This window comes from Dioscorea cayenensis, chromosome 8 (assembly GCF_009730915.1).
Source record: "Dioscorea cayenensis subsp. rotundata cultivar TDr96_F1 chromosome 8, TDr96_F1_v2_PseudoChromosome.rev07_lg8_w22 25.fasta, whole genome shotgun sequence".
Taxonomy (NCBI): domain Eukaryota; kingdom Viridiplantae; phylum Streptophyta; class Magnoliopsida; order Dioscoreales; family Dioscoreaceae; genus Dioscorea; species Dioscorea cayenensis.
Window position 1 is genome coordinate 17,601,813 of NC_052478.1, and position 17,578 is coordinate 17,619,390.

The 17,578-nt window shown below is 44.6% G+C and overlaps 1 non-coding gene across 1 annotated transcript; it reads right to left on the reverse strand.

Moving 5' to 3' along the window:
• Positions 1-16,775: 16,775 nt before the first annotated feature.
• Positions 16,776-16,882, reverse strand: LOC120268090. Its single transcript, XR_005538759.1, has one exon. It is a non-coding gene; the product is annotated as a small nucleolar RNA R71 (small nucleolar RNA).
• Positions 16,883-17,578: the final 696 nt, after the last annotated feature.

Genomic DNA, 17,578 nt, shown 5'->3' on the forward strand with positions numbered 1-17,578 from the left:
AGTAATCATCCTGGGCTCAATCTAGGCCAGCAATGAGGCCGTATGCCATGGTTCAATTCCTGACTCAAAAACACTATAGGTGCTACAGTGAATTTTGCTACAGCAATGATGCTATAGTACCGCTCATAGAACTCCTGCTATAGTAATCTTTATGTGTACCACGACCGATTTTCGCCTCTTTTCGCCCAAATTGTTTCTTCGTGTCTTCCATGGCATTTCTGCGTCCTCGCAGCAAATAACACACCATTAAGCACAAAAACAAGCATCAATCCTTATAGAAATATATGCTAAATACATCAAATATATACACTAAAATATGTACATTTAGACACTTATCAAGAATCCTCAACCCTAGTGTCACTCTAAAGGGAATATTTACACAATCAAGCATTCAAGATTGGAACTTAATTAGAACATCAATTAATGAAAAGCATAATGAAAGGTTTAATGAAACAAATACATCCTAGGGTTCACAAATCCAAGTACCCTCTAGGGGTTTAGCTCTCCATGGAGCTAGTTACAATCAATGAAATTGAATGTAAAACAAGTAATCCATAGAAAACCCCTCAATAGTCATGACGACGAGACAGTGGAGAAGCCTCTACTCATCCAAAGGTCCCTTTGTCCTGCCTAGGATACACCTCGCTAGATCGGGTGCCAAGAAAGCCTCCCACTAACCTTCTTCCAAATGGGGGCACGATGTCTGAGCCACAGAACCTCTCCTAATCCCTAGCTAATACCTCGCAGAACCCTAGCTGACCCTCCTCTCAAGTTGGGGAAAAGATGGAGAAAAGAATGTTGAAATCGGGTAGAAATCGGCCTTAAATAGGGTCAGATTCGAATCCACACGCCTGTGGATTCAACACACGGGCCTCGTGGATTTTCCACACCCGCGTGATAATTTCCACACGCCCTTGTGGATTCTCCGAATTCACTATTCTCGGCCACTCAGGAACAAGACTTCTCTACAATGAATTGATAAGTTGTTTGCTACAAGATTCTCGCTACAAAGGTTTCGCCACCGCACTTCACATTCCTATCACACAAGCACTTATCAATCCACACAAATACGTAACACGACGGATCATCCAAAAAAATAATTCTTCAAGTCACTAAAAACCTTTCTTCTCGTTAAAAACCCGAGGCCTTGCTTCAAAGATCTTTCCCGAGAACTAGTTTGCAAAAACTCGCATACAAATGTTCTCTCGGGAAGAAATCATTAATTTCCTTGCTTGCCTGCTCTCACCCCTCACAAACTTCTAATCTTGAAAGATGATCCGCAACCACATTTTTCAGTCCCTCTTATCTTTTATTTCAATATCAAATTCTTGTAATAATAAGATCCAATGAATCAATCTCGGCTTCATATCAGCCTTTGTTCACGTAGATAACAAAGTGCTAAGTGATCTCAGAACACGCGACTCCTAGCTAAGATGAGGTATGGCCTGAACTTGTCAAAAGCAAACACCACTGCTAACAATTCCTTTTCGGTAGTTGTATAATTCTCTTGAGCACTTGTGAGAGTCTTACTAGCATAATAAATCGGGTCAAAATCGCTTATCTTTCCTTTTGGCCCAAAACCGCCTCCAACGTAATAATCACTTATGGCACGATATGAGCTCAAAGGGTTTGTTCCAATCCCTAGTATGGTCAAAATTGGTGCTTACACTAATCTCTCCTTCAACAAATTGAATGCACTCGTATAGTCATCCCCAAAATCAAAAGAAGCATCTTTTTCTAAGAGTTTTGTCAACGGTTGCATGATCTTCGAAAAGTCCTTGACAAACCTTCTATAAAAACCTGCATACCCCAAGAAACTACAGATCCCTTTTACATTTGTAGGTGGAGGAAGCTTTTCGATGACTTCAATCTTTGCCTTATCTGCCTCCATACCTGCTTAGGCAATTTCATGTCCAAGGACAATGCCTTCTTGGACCATAAAGAGACATTTCTCCCAATTGAGAACGAGGTTCATTTTTTCACATCTCACTAGCACTCTCTCCAAATTTTTTAAGCAAATATTGAAAGAGTCTCCAAATACTGAAAAATCATCCATGAACACCTCCATAATGTCTTCTAGAAGATCATCAAAAATGGCTATCATGCCGCATTGGAATGTTGCTGGTGAATTACACAACCCGAAAGCCTTTTTTTTTTAGTAAGTAAAAGTACTGTAAGGGCAAGTAAATGTGATCTTCTCTTGATCTTTGGGGGCTATAGGGATTTCAAAGTATCCCGACATGCCATCAAGGAAGTAATAAAATTGATGCCCTGCCAATCGTTCCAACATCTGATCAATAAATGGTAATGGAAAAATGATCTTCCAAGTGGCATCATTTAATCTTCTATAGTCAATGCAGCCTCGCCATCCCCGCGGATCAGTCTCCGGTTGGAATCAATTCATTCTTTTTATTTCTCACAACGGTTATCCCCCTTTTTTCCAAACCACTTGAGTTGGGCTCACCCAAGTACTATCTGATATAAGGTAAATAATCCCTGTATCTAGAAGCTTCACCACCTCCGCCTTGATGACTTCTTTCATGTTCAGATTTCATCTTCACCGAGGTTGGAGCACAGCATTTGTAGTCATCTTCCATTAAGATTTTATGAGTGCAAAATAACGGATTTATTCCATTAATATCTGAAATCTTCCATGCGATAGTCGACTTATGTCTTTTCAACATACTAACAAGCTTGCCCTTTTTGATCTCGCAGATAAGTTTGAAGCCACGATCGTGGGAGTTTTGATTCTTCCATCAAAAAGGCATACTCTAGATGTGCTGGCAAGGTTTTAAGCTCTAGTTCCGGTGGTTTATTAATTGATGGGCACAACCTGCTCTTCTTCAATCAGTCAATCTTCTCAAAGTTGTTTGCCTCCCGCCTCAAAAATCATTCTCCCCTCTTCTCCTTGTGAATGTGTTTCTGCGGTGGTCTTCAATGGCTATCAATGCCTCCATCCCACAAATTTCCCTTCCCGACATCTGATGTACTCCACGAGAAAAGTTCCTACCTTTGTTCATGATAAGACGAGTCAAATTGAGCTTACCACCTCTCCAAACTTTCTTCTAAGTGATTACTCATCGATGCCAATGCGATTTCTCAAACCGACAGCACACTATCTAATTCGCACTCCGCCTTGAATTCTGGCAATATAATCTTCCACCGATTCTTCCACGGGCTATTGAACAGTGTATGGCTCTTGCAAGAGATAGCACCGTGTGTCTTATACTACAAACAATTGAACTTTCTGTTCCACATTTTCAACCATTCCCGTGATAGTGTCGAATAACTCTGGTATGTCAATCATTTTTTTGTAATCAAAGAAAAAGAACAAATCAGAATGATGATAGAAAAAGAATATGTGAAATACAATAAATGAACGAATAGCTAAGAAAACAAAGTGCAAAGTATCTCTAAAAGCCTTCTCCCCGGTAATGGTGCAAAAAACATGACAATGCCCCCTGCACATGTCCCGCAAGTGCTCGGGTTTGTTGACTAATAAAATCCCAGGTGAGTGGGTATCATATCCATAGGGAGTAGGGAGTAAAAATACTTAAATTGTGTCTTAACCAAGTGAAGATGAATAATGATTATGTCGACAAGATGTAATGTAACAAAGAATAAAAGAAGCAACAAAGAAAAGCACAAGTAAGTGATAGATAAGGCAATCGATATAAATGGGGTACTCCGATATTATTCCGGCTAGGACGATTGATAACACCCCTTGTGTATGTCCTGCAAGTGCATGGGTGTCAAAGTAATAAATCCCTGGTGAGTGGTGATAAGTGCTTGTGTGATATGAATGCGAAGCATTCTTTCCTTATGTTGAGCATTACGTTTCTCGGGTTTCTACACTAATATGTGTGTTTTTGTGTTACTTTCGTGCAGGTAGGTTTGTGAGACCGAGTATGAAGGAAAGAAGCCAATGTGGATCATAATGCACCGATTTTGGAGGAAATCTTGCTAAGGTTCAAACGCGAAGACATAGGTCGGGTACGAGATGCTAGAGTGTGTGCCAAGCTCCACGTATTTGAGTTAGCACAACCATTTGGAGGGGTACAAGGGCAGTCACACTCAAGCATTCCGACTTATGCACATAGAAAAAGATCTCCACCAACTTGTCCATCATTAAAGAAGCAAAGCGATCCATGACGTGAATGTGTGCCCGTTTGCGTCACATCGATGAAAGTATTTTAGGCCAGGTACTGTAGCGGAACACTGAAGTGAAAGTACTGTAGCAGCACTGTTCACAGCCGCCCGAGAAAATAGGAATTCAGAGAATCCACATGGCCGTGTGGAAATTATACACACCCGTGTGGAAATTCCACATGTGCGAGTGAAAAATCCACAGGCCCGTGTGGTCGCCCGATTCCATCCCTATTTAAAACCGATTCAGCCCCGATTTCAGCATTCTTTTCTACACCTTTTCCCGAACTTGAGAGAGGGTTTCAGCTAGGGTTTTGAGAGGTATTGGCTAAGGTTTTTGAGAGGTTTTACGGCTCCGACATCGTCATTCCTGAGGAAGAAGGTTGGTTGGGGAACTTCTGTCGAGGCGTATCCTATACCGGACAAGGGAATCCTTGGACAACGAGTGAAGGACTTTCCACAAGACCATCCACACGACTATCGAGGTGGTTTCTCTATGGATTCATTGCTTTTACATTCTATTTCTTTGATTGTACTTAGCTCCATGGAGAGCTAAACCCCAGTGGGTACTTGGGTATTGTGAACCCCAGGACGTATTTGTTCTCATTCAATCTCTTTATTATGCTTTCAACCAATTGATGTTTGTTGTGAGTTCCAACCTTGAATACTTGATTGATGAACATTTCCCCAGAGTGACACCAGGGGCTGAGAGTTCCTTGCTGGTAACCTTATGAGTGAGTGCCACACCACGCAGCGCTAGACAAAAGCTAGCTCTGGAGAGGGCCGAGAGGGTGAGTCGAGATGCACAGAGCTGATCGAGTCTCACGGATGACCCTCCACCTGGGCTAGCTGCGCTGCATACGGAGTGAAGATTGAGGTGATCTTATATCAGGGCTTAGCGAGTTGGGACTTCCACCGGACCAAAGCGGGTTAGGTCTCATAGGAAGAGATTTATCACTGAAACCCCAGAGCCTTTGCAATCTCACCTGAGCGCGAGGCCGAGAGATCTATCTGTCTTCCTCCGGGACATGCAGAGTTAGGCATAGTTGACCCTAGACCTGGGACTCATAGTCAGGATTTCCACCCATTCACCACTGCATCGATTAGGAAGACACAGAGGGTTCCCTGCATCTGAAACAATCATACCAGGCGAGCATTATCTCAGAAGTCCCCATCTCATCGATCGCCCTTACCCTCCTCACCGCGTTCTCTCACTTGTTGCTTTTTACTTTTTGAGAACTGAATCATTGTCACACTTGTCACTATTGATCTTCACATAGCTACAGCCGGATTGCGTTTTTACTCCCCTATCTCCCCGCGGATTTTGACACCGCTCATCCGCATTACTCTGACAAACCCGTGCACTTGCGGGATATACGCAAGGGGACGTTGTTAAGTTTTTGGTGTCTGACAAGGTCCCCTTGCGTATATCCCGCAAGTGCACAGGTTTGTCGAAGTAATAATCCCAGGTGAGCGGGTTCGAATCCACATGGTGTAGGGAGGAAAATACTTAATTTGGTTCTTAGCTATGTGGAAGATCAATAGTGATTAGTGTGAAATAGATTCAATTCTCAATAATAAAAGAAACAAATGAGAGAGCAAGAATAAAGAAAAGGGTAAGGCGATCGATAAAGATGGGGTACTCGGATGATGCTTCACCTAGGATAATCGCTTTCAAGTGCAAGAACTCTCTATTATACCTTCCTAATCAATGCCATGGTGAGTCGTGGAAATCCTTACATACATAGTCCCAAATCTAAGGTCAACTATGCCTAACTCTATACATGTCCCGGAGGAGAGATTAAATAACCTCTCAACACTCGCACTCGAATAAAGTTGCAATGAGCTCTAGGGATTCCAAGTGATAAATCTCTTCCTAAATTAGTAGACCTAACCGTTTGGTCCAAGCGGAATGTCCCTAGCCACAATTAAGCCCTAGATACTAAGATCCCCTCAACGCTTCACTCCATTGCACGCGCAACTAGGCCCCCAGCTGAGGTTCATCCCTTAGACCATTCACTCTATTATGGCCGCAAAGAACTCGAGGAATGGAGGTAGAATCTATCACGCCGGAGGGGAAAGGGGACGCCCCCTGCACTCTCTCGACTCACCCTCTCAACCCTCTCCAACCTAGCTTTTGTCTAACGCCGTGGTGTGTCACTCACTCACAAGGTTACCAACAAGAACTCTCAACCCTAGTGTCACTCTAGGGAAATGTTCATACAATCAAGCATTCAAGGTTGGAACTCACAATAAACATCAATTTATTGAAAAGCATAATAAAGAAGTTCAATGAAACGAATACATCCTAGGGTTCACAATCACCCAAGTACCCACTAGGGGTTTAGCTCTCCATGGAGCTAAGTACAATCAAAGAAATCGAATGTAAAAGCAATAAATCCATAGAGAAACCACCTCGATGGTCGTGTCGATGGTCTTGTGGAAAGTCCTCTACTCGTCGTCCAAGGATTACTTCGTCCCAGATAGGATACACCCTCAATCGAAGCTCCCCTACCAACCTTCTTCCTAATGGAATCACGATGTCGGAGCCAGAGAACCTCTCCAAAACCTTGGCCAATACCCCTCGAAACCCCTAGCCAAAGCCCTCTCGCAAGTTGGGGAAAAGATGGAGAAAAAGAATACCAAAATCGGGCTGAAATCGGCTTTAAATAGGGCTGGAATCGGGCGACTACACAGGCGTGTATGATGTCACACGCCCATGTGGAATTTCCACACGGGCATGGATAATTTCCACACGCCTGAGTGGATTCTCTGCTTTCTCCGATTTCGACCGATCGTGAAAAGTGCCACAACACTTGCTACAGTGCTGCTATCAGCCATTTCGAAATACTCCCGAATTCCATACTTTCATTGGGGTAACGAAACGGGCACACGCTACGCCGTCAATCACTTTGCTTCTTCAATGATGTACATGTTGGTGGATCTCTTGTTCTTATATGCATAAGTCGGAATGCTCGAGTGTGACCGCCTTTTGTGTCCCCTCCAAATGAATGTGCTCACTCGAAATACGAGGAGGTTGGCACACACTCTAGCATCTCACACCCTGACCCTATGTCTTCGCTTGAACCCTTAGCAAGATCTTCTCCAAAAATAGGTGCATTATGATCCACATTGGCCTATTTCCTTTCATACTCGGCCTCACAACCCTACCTCGCATAAAAAGTAACATAAAAAACACATATTAATGTAAACAAACCCTGAGAAAAAGTAATGCTCAACATAAAGGAATGAACGCTCAGCATTCATATCGCACAAGCACTTATCAAACTCCCCCACACTTAAGCTTTTTTGCTTTTCCTCAAGCAAACATTAAAAACATTCTGTGCATCAATGAAGAAAATGTTGAAAAGTGCTTGGGCCTTAGGTTCACCAAAGTATACAAAGATAGCATTCTACAAGTAAGGAAAAATTTCAACACTAAATACGAAAAAAATCAATGCTCTAGCTAAAAAAACTTGAATCAAAAAAAGGATAACAAACCCGAATTTCATGTAAGTGTGTGAACTCACTCAAAACACCCCAAGTTATACTCCTCAAAGTTCTAAGTGCAAGGGACTTATTTATCTACACAAGTGATAAAAAAATTTTTAAAAAGATGGTAGTAGCTTCACACATCCTCTAAGGTAGCTCCTTTCCAAAGCGGTCGCTAAGGTGGCTTTCACACTTTCGAGGTGGTAGCTTTTTCTACCCGGGTGGTAGCTTTCACTCATCCTATGAGATAGCTCTTTCTCTCATTAGGGCATAACTAGTATCCCGACTTGTGAGAGTAGCTTCATACTTCATAGGTGGTAGCTCTTTCCACCCAACAAATACAAATAAACAAAAAAACTATTTTTGTTCCTTCTTTTTCATTTTTTTCCATATTTTTCAAAAAGAAGTAAACCTAACTAGTCCCTTTTAACATCAAAACATGAGTTTCCAATAGAGTTCAAAGAGTGAGTAGTGCACTAAGTGTAAATCGGGCAAAAAAATTCCTAAAAAAATTCAAGCAAGAACTAGAGCATGAAAAACATTCAATGTTAACAATTCTCCTAGACTTAAGAATACAAACATTGCAACTAAGGTGAACCGCCATTGGCTATGTGAGCATATATCAATCAAGAACAATAGAAAAGATGTGCGATTATGAAACTCCCCCCACACTTAAGTTGTACATTGTCCTCAATGTACACATGCAAGCTCACTCAAAAATATATCATTCAAAAAAATAGATGTGGGAGAAGCAATCAAAACAATACTCCCCCGACTCCTAGTGTTGCATTTGATGAAGCTAATTCATTGGGAGTAGTGTTCCAATGGGTTAGGAAGCTCAGCACGCCAAGTGCCAAAAGCACCTTGGCCGTGCCCATGACTAAGTCTCAATTTCCAAGAAGACAAGACCATCTCGCACGCATACACGAGGGGGTTCAAAGGAAGCTCAAGAAAAACAAAAATAACTCGAGTGTATAAAAAGATGAAGCAATGAATACAACTCGATAATGCAATAACATAAACTCGAAGGAAAAATCCTTTTCTCGAGTGAACAAGTCTAAAAAAACAAGAAAAATAAGATAAAGTAAAAATGCATGAAAGTAAAAGAAAGGTCAAGTGTCGAAGTCGCCTCGGCTCCTCGCCGCCAGTGAAGTGGAAGCATATAGTGGGTCCTCCGTGCCGGGGTCGAGGATGGAGGTATCGGAGGTACTCAGGGCGTGCATCAAGAGTCCTCGACCGCAGGATCGAATGATGAGGCAACGCCTCGCCTAGGATCTCGCAGTAATATGTCGAAAACGCGCCATGAACTCGTGGTAATCGAGTGGCCTCACGTAGCCCTCTAATCTCAAGCAACCCTCGGCTCGACCACTCCTATAGCATTCTCGAGCCTCTCAAAGCGATCATTGGCTCGAGAAGGTGAAAAACATACGCATCGGGGTGGTTCCTCGGTCACCGGAGGTGCCCTCGCTTCCATCGATGCGGGCCGAGGCTCAGGGGCGGGCCGAGATGCTCCGCGCCATCACCCCTCATCCCTCGCCTATCTCTGGGGCTGGTAGAACTAACGCAAAAACCCCCGTCTCGAACCCCTCGCGGACCATGCCCATCAACCGCATCGTCTCTAGACCTGTGGGAGCGGGTACACTGCCTTCTCGGCCCCGCGAAATCGAATCCAAGAGACCCATGCCCAAAGACTAATCTCAGAATGTAAGGGACCCGAGAAGATCGCCTCCCGCCCTAGTGTATCATCCCCTCGATGTCCGATGTAATCAGCCCAAGATGTGCCCTAAGTGGATCGGCACGCGCCTACCATCGAGTACAAGTACAAAGAACTCCCTCGGCGGCTCAAGACACCAAGATTATCGCCACGGCCATTCACCCGACCTACTCATGATTGCATGCAAATATCTCAGTAGGGCAGGCCGGGAAAGGCACGTGGCCTTGGAGACCCCTGCTCAGATCGACCCCTCGACCACATAGCACTCGTAAGCTCTCTGCGGGTCAAGGTTCCGTGATAATCGAGAGGGCAATCGCATGCACTCTCGAACTGTGAATGCCTCCTCGATAAGCCAAGTAGTATGGAAAATCACGTAATGCTCAAACTATGGTGGCGTCCCAAACACTCGAACTCGAATGGTGCCCAAACTGCTGAAGCTCATGACACGCCTATCAAACTCAAACGAGGAGAGCACCTCCAGTGCAAACTCTGGATAGCCGGGTCTCTAATCGTCAACAACCGCCGCCAACCACCCTCTCAAAACAAGGTCCCTCAACCTCATCAGCGAACTCATCTCCCTCGCTCAAAGATCTCGTAATATAGTCGTGTCCGTGAATCGAGTCTGTCCAAGCGGAGTCTCGATAAGCGCTCATAACGGGCCTGATGTTCGGTAATCGCAAATCGCATGCCCTCGGGCTCAGAGGATGACTCACGTGGCCTCTTATCAGCTTTGCTCTTTGTCCTAGGTGCCATGATCTGCCAAATTTAAACAAAAATTAGTCAAACAAGTTGATAAAACAATATCGCAGAAATCCACACGGTCGGTGGAATTTCCGCACGCCCGTGTGGATTCACGGGGCGTGAGAAACGCACGGCCATGTATCAACAATCCAAAAAAATACAACATCAATAATATCTCTAACTTCGCTCTAAACGTAAAATCATTGTTCTAATTGAAGAAACGAAGCATTGTTAACCGATTAATCAATAGAAATCATGAATTGACGAAAGAAGATGAAGAAAATGAATTTACCGACGAGGAGAAATGAGAAAAATAGAGAGCCGGGCTCGGAAAAACTTGCTAAAAATCCCACCAAACCGGGCGCAATGGACTCGGAGAATGTTGTGAGAGTGTTTTCAGGAAAAAGGAGTCGTGAAGAAGGAGAGAAATCATCCCCTTTTTAAACAGTAACTCACGACTTTTTGACGTTCTCAGGCATCCACACGGGCGGTGGAAATTCCCCACGCCCGTGTGCCTCACTTCAAAGCTCCACAGGGCGTATGCACGCCCCTGCGCGCCTCGAAAAAAACTCTCACCGACTTAGAACGATCTCCCACGGGCGCAGGAAATTATCCACGCCCGCAGCGCTGCATCCACGTAGGGCGCACGCACGCCTGCGGGCTTCCCTCGGTCATCCGAGAAAAGATATCAAGTCGCCCACACGCCTGCGCGGAAATTCCCCACGCGCGTGACATTCACATGCCTCAACTCACGTAGGGCGGCCGCACGCCCCCGTGTTTTCTGGGATGGAGGGAGCAACCCTGCAGAGTCTCGCACGGGCATGCGGAAATTACCCACGCCTGCGAGTGGTTCACAAGGTCGCCCACAGGGGCGAGTCCACGCCCCTGTGTATTCTCGGGAAAATATGCCCAACTCTGCAGGAAGGCACACGCCTGTGTGGAAATTACCCACGGGCGTGCGCCAGTCGCATGGTCGTCCACAGGGACAGCCGCACGCTCCTGTGCCCTCTCTAGAAGAATTCACAAAATACACACACGGGCGTGGAATTTCACACGCCTGCAGTGTTTTCTCCTGGATGACTTAGAAAAACCTCGCAGTGCTCGCAGTAACTAGTCTGAACATGTTTACACACTCGGAGCCCTCGCCCTATTGTGCAAGATATACCGTATAAAAAAACACAAAATAGAACTCAAACGACCAAACTTCGCCAATTCTCAACAAAACATACAATGAATTCTTTTTAAAAAACCCACAATAAAATCAGCAAAGACAAGCACTCAAAAAAATTGAAACACCAACACTTAACAATTTATTCATGCAAACAAACTAAACTAAAAAGGTACAAAAAATAGTAAACACTTGGGTTGCCTCCCAAGAAGCGCTTTGTTTAACGTCACTAAGCTTGACGTATCTTTCTTACCTCACGGGGGTTCATGAATGAAGGTTGCCCTCTTACCCATAACTTGAAAGCATGATGAGCAAAGTCTCTTGAGGGTAGAGGGTGCACTATCGGGCTTCGACCACCTAACAATGGTTCGTCCAACTTTCTTGGCTCATGTACGCCTCCAACAGTCTTGGGGCATTTTTCGTGGTGCCTTCGAGCCCTCTTCATTTTCCGGAGCACCTTCTTCAAGATTCCCGGGTAGATGTTTCCTCTCCAAATCGAACCAAGCATCATTACTTCTTCATTGCTCTCCTCTTGGTCGAACAAACCTTCATACGGATCCGGGTTGAACATTTCCCTCGATATATTCATCAACAATCTCATCAAGTAGTGTCTAGAAAAATACAAAGTGTCATCAAAATCGAGAGAATGCCGCATGGCTTCAAAGAAGGCGGTAGTGAGCTTATCGCCTCCGACTCTCAATGTGAGCTCTCCACCGTCCATGTCAATCAATGCTTTGGAAGTCCGCAAGAACGGTCTCCCAAGTATCAAGGGTACATCTCGCATCCTCATCGACATCTAGCACTACAAAGTCAACCGAAAAAAATATACTTGTCCACCTTGACAAGCACGCCTTCAATGATGCCTCTGGATGTCGCACTGCTCGGGTCCGCCAATTGTAAAGTCATCCGAGTAGGCCTAGGCTCACCCAAGCCTAGCTTTTGGAAGAAAGTATATGGCATGACGTTGATACTTGCCCCTCGAATCCGCCAATGCCATTTCCTCACCTAAAGTTGCCGATGTTACATGGAATAATGAAGCTTCCCGGTCTTTTCTTCTTGTTCGGCATGTTCTTTTTGCAACACCGCCGAGCATGAAGCATCAAGCACCACTCAAGCACTCTCCTCCAATTTCCTCTTGTTGGTCAATAGGTCTTTCAGAACTTCGTGATACTTAGGCATTTTGAGCCAAAGCCTCAACAAAAAGGAATGTTGATGTGGAGTTGCTTGAACAAACTCAGGAACTTCTTTATACCTGCTCATCCCCTTGGTCATTCTTTAATCTAGAGGGATAAGGGATTCTTGGCTTGAAAGATGGGGTGCCACCTCTTTCTCTTTGTTTGCTCCCTTCTCAACCCTCTACGACCTCGGGTGCGTGTTCTTTCGGCTTCTCACTCTGAAGCCTCCTTCAACCTCACGACCGCTTCTCAAAGCGATCGCCTTCACATGTTCTCTCGGGTTGGTTTCCGTGTTGCTTGGTAAACTTCCATGTGGCCTTTCGGAAAGAGATTTCGCAATTTGCCCCCACTTGATTTTCAAGGTTGTGCAAGGAGGCGGTGTGATTGCGAAGTGTAGCCTCGATCGATTCAAACCTTGTATTTGCCGATTGAACAAATCTAGCCAAGTGCTTCTCCAAACCGTCATTCGGGTTTCCAAGCCCCGAAAATTTCTGTTTTCCACTTGAGGGGCTTGTTGTTGTTGTTGGAACCCCGATGGCCCCATGGTCTTCTGTGGTCCTTGATTACTCCATGAAAAAGTTGGGATGATTCTTCCAACCCTGAATTGTAGGTGTTGTCGTATGGATTCCCTTGAGGTCTCATTCCATTACCTACAAAGTCAACATTCTCAACTCAAGAAACATCACCTATGACGATTAGGGCAATCGGAAGGAGCATGTCCTCCACCACAACCGGTACAATTTGTCACGGTCAGAACTCTATTCGAAAGCTATAAGATCTAGCTTCTTACTCAAACTCTCCACTTGGGCCGCCAATGAAGTTACCGCGATCAATTTCATGGAGACCGCCACCTTTTTTTCTTTTTCCCTAGCATTCCACCGGTAGCTATTTAACCCTATTTCCTCAATCAATTGACGAGCCTCGTCGGGGGTCTTGCTACCTAAGGTACCTCCTCGCCGCAGATCCAAGAGTTGCTTTTGTACTCGGGTTCAAACCATTGTAGAAGGTTTGAACAATCATCCACTCCGGGAACTGCGGTTGTGGACACTTGCAGCAGAGTTCCTTGAACCTTTCCCATGTCTCAAATAGAGACTCCAATTCCAACTCACATAAAGGATGAGATCTCATTCCTAAGCTTTTGCTGATTTTTCCGGGAGGGAAATAACGGGCTAGAAAAGCTTCTACCATCTCCTCCCATGTAGTGATTGATGCCCTAGGTAATGAGTGTAGCCACGCTTTGCTTTCCCTTTAAGGAAAAATGGGAAGGCTCTCAATTTGATGGCATCATCCATCACACCATTTATCTTCAAAGATGTCACACACCCTCGAGGAAGCTCTCTATGTGACTGCTTTGGATCCTCATCCGCCAAACCGCTGAATTGTGCGGATCGCAGAAGATATGGATGAATGCCGGCTTTAGCTCGAAAATTTCGAGTCAGTGATTGGGGGACGCACAATACTCGATTGTGTCCCCAACACCGAAAGGTCCGCATAATCGGATAGTGTCCGTTGTTGCTCATTTTGTTCTCGCCATGTTGTCGATCCTTCTACTTCCAAATCACCGGATTAGGTCGTTTTCGTACAGTGTTCTTTCCCTTTCCTTCAAGTGTACGCTCAAGCTCAGTGGTCTCCTTCAATCAATATTGATGGATTCCCTCGGGTCATAACCTGGAGCTGCACCAAAAAGTAAAGAAAAAAAGAAAAATCAGAACGATGATAGAATAAGAAGATATGAAATAGAATGTGAGTGAAATAGCTAAGAAAAACAAAGTGCAAAGTATCTCTAAACGCCTAACTCCCCGCAACGGCGCCAAAAACTTGACAAGGTCCCCTTGCTGATATCCCGCAAGTGCACGGGTTTGTCAAGTAATAATCCCGGTGAGCGGGGTCGAATCCACGTGGAGTAGGGAGTGAAAAATACTTAATTTGGTTCTTAGCTATGTGGAAGATCAATAGTGATTAGTGTGAAATTGATTCAATTCTCAATAATAAAAAGAAACAAGTGAGAGAGCAAGAATAAAGAAAAAGGGTAAGGCAATCGATAAAGATGGGGTACTCGGATGATGCTTCACCTAGGATAAATCGCTTTCAAGTGCAAGAACTCTCTATTATGCTTCCTAATCAATGCAATGGTGAGTCGTGGAAATCCTTACATACATAGTCCCAAATCTAAGGTCAACTATGCCTAACTCTATATCATGTCCCGGAGGAGAAATCAAATAACCTCTCAACACTCGCGACTCGAATAAAGTTGCAATGAGCTCTAGGGATTCCAAGTGATAAATCGCTTCCCTAAATATAGACCCTAACCCTTTGGTCCAAAGCGGAAGGTCCCTAGCCACAATTAAGCTCCTAGATACTAAGATCCCTCTCAACGCTTCACTCCATTGCACGCGCAACTAGGCCCCAGCGGAGGTTCATCCCTTAGACCACTCACTCTATTATGGCCGCAAAGAACTCAAGGAACGGAGGTAGAATCTATCACCCTCGGAGGGGAAAAGGGGCGCCCCTGTACCTCTCGACTCACCCTCTCAACCCTCTCCAACCTAGCTTTGTCTAACGCTCGTGGTGTGTCACTCACTCACAAGGTTACCAACAAGAACTCTCAACCCTAGTGTCACTCTAGGGGAAATGTTCATACAATCAAGCATTCAAGGTTGGAACTCACAATAAACATCAATTTATTGAAAGCATAATAAAGAAGTTCAATGAAACGAATACATCCTAGGGTTCACAATCACCCAAGTACCCACTAGGGGTTTAGCTCTCCATGGAGCTAAGTACAATCAAAGAAATCGAATGTAAAAAGCAATAAATCCATAAAGAAACCCCTCGATGGTCGTGTCGATGGTCTTGTGGAAAGTCCCTCTACTCGTCAGTCCAAGGATTCCTTCGTCCCAGTATAGGATACGCCCTCAATCGAAGCTCCCCTACCAACCTTCTTCCTAATGGAATCACGATGTCGGAGCCGTAGAACCTCTCCAAAACCTTGGCCAATACCCTCGAAACCCTAGCCAAAACCCTCTCACAAGTTGGGGAAAAGATGGAGAAAAAGAATACTCAAAATCGGGGCTGAAATCGGCTTTTAAATAGGGTCGAATCGGGCGACTACACGGGCGTGTATGATGTCACACGCCCTCGTGAATTTCCACACGGGCGTGATAGTTTGCACACGCCTGTGGATTCTCTGCTCGATGTCTTGACCGTCAAATGCAGTTTACCTACTGCTACAAGATCTGCCGAAATACTCCCCGAATTCCATACTTTCATTGGGGTAACGCAAACGGGCACACGCTCACGCCGTGAATCACTTGCTTCTTCAATGATGTACATGTTGGTGGATCTCTTGTTCTTATATGCATAAGTCGGAATGCTCGAGTGTGACCCGCCTTTTGTGCCCCTCCAAATGAATGTGCTCACTCGAATACGAGGAGGTTGGCACACACTCTAGCATCTCACACCGACCTATGTCTTCACGCTTTGAACCTTAGCAAGATCTCCTCCAAAATAGGTGCATTATGATCCACATTGCCCTATTTCCTTCATACTCGGCCTCACAACCCTACTTGCATAAAAGTAACATAAAAACACACATATTAATGTAAAAACCTGAGAAAAGTAATGCTCAACATAAGGAATGAACGCTTCACATTCATATCTCACAAGCACTTATCAGTGCCGTTGCCGGGGAGTAGGCGTTTAGAGATACTTTGCACTTTGTTTTCTTAGCTATTTCACCATACATTCTATTTCATATCTTCTTATTCTATCATCGTTCTGATTTCTTTTTCTTTGTGTTTGGGTGCAGCTCTAGGTTATGACCCAAGGGAATCCCTCAATATTGATTGAAGGAGATTCTGAGCTTGAACGTACACTTACAAGAAAAGGAAAAGAGCCTGTGCAAGAACATTCTAATTTAGTTGATTTGGAAGTGGAAGGATCTAAAAACATGGCAGAACAGAACGAGCAACAGCGGACATTATTTGATTATGCCAGACCTTCAGTGTTGGGGACACCATCGAGCATTGTGCGTCCCCCGATTTCAGCTCAAAACTTTGAGTTGAAGCCGGCATTCATCCACATGTTGCAGCAATCCGCACAGTTCAACGGTTTGGCCGATGAGGATCCAAACAGTCATATAGAGTGTTTTCTTGAAGTGTGTGATATGCTGAAGATAAACGGAGTGACGGATGATGCCATCAAGTTGAGAGCCTTCCCATTTTCCCTAAAGAGGAGAGTGAAGCAGTGGCTACACTCATTACCTAGAGCATCGATTACCACATGGGAGGAGATGGTAGAAGCTTTTCTTGCCCGTTATTTCCCTCCCAAAAAATATGCAAAGTTGAGGAATGAGATCTCGTCCTTTGATCAGTTGGAATTGGAGTCTCTATTTGAGACATGGGAAAGGTTCAAGGAACTCCTGAGAAAGTGTCCGCAACACAGATTTCTGGAGTGGATGATTGTTCAGACCATTTACAACGGTTTGAATCTGAGTACAAGGCAACTCTTAGAAGCGGCAGTAGGAGGTACCTTAGGTAGCAAGACCCCAGATGAGGCCCGTGAGTTAATTGAAGAAATGGGTCTAAACAGCTACCAATGGAATGCTAGGGAGAAGAAAAAGGTGTTCGGTCTCCATGAAATAGATGCGGTAACTTCATTGGCGGCTCAAGTGGAAAATTTGAGTAAGAAGTTAGATCTTCTAACTTTAAATAGAGTGGCGGCCGTGACTAATTGCACCGGGTGTGGTGGAGGACATGCTCCCTCCGATTGCCCGATCTCTATCAGTGATGTTTCTTCGGTGGAGAACGTTGATTTTGTAGGTAATGGCATGAGACCTCAAAGAACGCCATATAGCAATACCTACAATTATGGTTGGAAGAATCATCCCAATTTCTCATGGAGTAATCAGGGTCCACAAAGGCCATGGGGCCACCGGGTTTCCAACAACAACAACAAGCCCCTCAGGAGGAAAACAGAGTCTCAGGTTGGAAACCCGAATGAGTGACTTAGAGAAGCACTTGGCTAGATTTGTGCAATCTGCAAATACAAGGTTTGAATCAGTCAAGGCTACACTTCGCAACCACACCGCCTCTTTGCATAACCTTGAAAATCAGGTGGGGCAAATTACGAAGTCTCTCTGTG